Source organism: Papaver somniferum, unplaced genomic scaffold, assembly GCF_003573695.1.
Source record: "Papaver somniferum cultivar HN1 unplaced genomic scaffold, ASM357369v1 unplaced-scaffold_18, whole genome shotgun sequence".
Classification (NCBI taxonomy): Eukaryota; Viridiplantae; Streptophyta; class Magnoliopsida; order Ranunculales; family Papaveraceae; genus Papaver; species Papaver somniferum.
The window spans coordinates 4,348,112-4,350,186 of NW_020627707.1; the positions used below are offsets into that span (position 1 = coordinate 4,348,112).

The 2,075-nt window shown below is 40.1% G+C and overlaps 1 long non-coding RNA gene and 1 pseudogene across 1 annotated transcript; both read right to left on the minus strand.

Annotated features, from left to right (window-relative positions):
* Nucleotides 1-281: 281 nt before the first annotated feature.
* On the minus strand, nt 282-391 carry LOC113338159 (annotated as a pseudogene).
* A 169-nt stretch (nt 392-560) lies between these two features.
* On the minus strand, nt 561-2,075 carry LOC113337894. Its single transcript, XR_003354488.1, has 5 exons — nt 1,745-2,075; nt 1,360-1,576; nt 1,176-1,272; nt 916-1,092; nt 561-799 (listed from the first exon to the last, which is right to left on the minus strand). It is a non-coding gene; the product is annotated as an uncharacterized LOC113337894 (long non-coding RNA).

Genomic DNA, 2,075 nt, shown 5'->3' on the forward strand with positions numbered 1-2,075 from the left:
AATACGAATAGGAGGCCGAGTTCAAAAACAAAAACATGAAGAAAAAAGAATTAAAAATGGCTAAAAAAAAACTCTGCTTCCCAATAAATCCCGGTCCCAAGGGGAAGGATCGAAGATCCATCCTTGGACAGTGGAAAAGTTCAGAAAAACATACTTCTACAATGAATCAATCACCAGGATCGAGACGAGCAGAAGGCTGAGTTCCCAAGGAAAAATCGCCATTTTCAGGAGCTCCAAAAATTTCGGAGAATAGAGAGAAAAATAAGGGCGTCAATTGCCTCAAAAATTTGGACCATTTCTCGATTTGTGCGTGTCATCCTTGCGCAGGGGCCATGCTAATCTTCTCTGTATCGTTCCAATTTTATCGGATGTAGATTGTTTTTCAGTCCGCAGAGACCGAAGGATTCCTTAATGACCACTTCATTCAAGTCAGATAAATTTACAGTGGATTTTCCATGACACTACCATCCGACATATAAATCATTTCTCAACCAAAATATTGTTAAAATAAATCGTCTATTCTATTCTAAATCCACATTTGCCTTCATATCACCCTTCCCAGGTTAGAAGATCTCTTAAGGTATCTATACTACTAATTTCAGCGAAGGAACTTGGCACGGGACATGTGTCTATACTGATGACTTAGGTACGACGTACCCTCGTGTAGCAGTTCGATTCATCGTGCAGCACAGGATACATGAAATCGCCCATTAGACTACTGAGACTTGACCTCTTCTTTACTTGAAAAATATAGCTTTTATCTGCCCACCACATTGAATCTGGCTATATGATCAGATCACTGGAAGAAGCAAAACAAAAAATTAAGTTAAAGAGTTATTAACCTGGCTATAATTTACATGACAAATTAGATGTTGAAGCTTAAAAATCATCAAATGAGAAAGAACGAGATCATACCTGCTGTTGGTGCTGTTGATAGCCATATTCAGGACCGGCACAGCCTTGGAAAGAAAACACGTTAGCTAAAAACTTTCCATAGTCTGCATAACTTCCATCGTATCTGTACATATTACCAGCTGCAGCAGGCCGCTGGTTTGGATCTGCATGTTGCTGAACCATACCACCGGGTTGACCCTAAATTTAGGTAGATTAGTACGTTAACCATGGATACAACACTTGAATAGGGCAATATTTAAGCAGAAGGGACATAAAGATACCTGTTCATTTGAAGGACTGCAGGCCCATGAAAGTCGAATGTTTGAACCACCCAATTGACTTCCATGTAGCATCACCATAGCCTCCTCTGCACAAGCCCTGAAGCCACAATATGTAACATTAGAGAGACCTTGAAGCTTCTAGTTAGAGGTTGCAGATGAACTAAGTAAGAATAAATCCTTTTACCTATTATCGAACTGAACAGTCCCACAGCCTTTTCCTTCATGTATTTTCACATGGGATAACTCTCCAAATTGGCTAAAAATTTGTCTCAAGTTTTCTTCAGTGATATTAGAGTCCAACCCAGCAACAAATACCCGGTGTTGTTTAACATCGCCAAACTTACCCACAGTTGTATTTGGATCACTCTCATTCCGAGTTCCCAGAAAACTCTGGAAAGCGGCTGCACATAACAAAACAGGTAAATATTGTGCAACACGAAAACGAGAAGAAGATCATGCTACCATTCGCTGACATGCAAAGCACAGTAATTTGCAGATTAACAAACCATGAATGAAGTTGTTATCAAAATCAGGGAAGAAGCACGGATCTGTGTCAGAGGAACACGTACCTTTTTGCGTACTAGTAGCCAATACGCATGGGTCTTGTTAAACAATATTGACCATTCAGTTCAGTCGGTGACCTCATCTGTTCGTCTCTATCAGCAAATCTAACATACCCATAGCCCTTAGAACGTCCAGTGGTTCTATCAGTAACGACTCTTGCACCCTTAACAGAGGTTTACTTAACCTTAAATGTCTCTTCTAATATATAATCTGTAACTTCAGCAGCCAAATTTGCAACGAATACTGAGAATTCATGACTGTCATCCTGACGCTCATCTGCAGCAGCATGACTATTAGATTTGATGAACCCTAAACTCTCAGATTGACCTGTAGCCA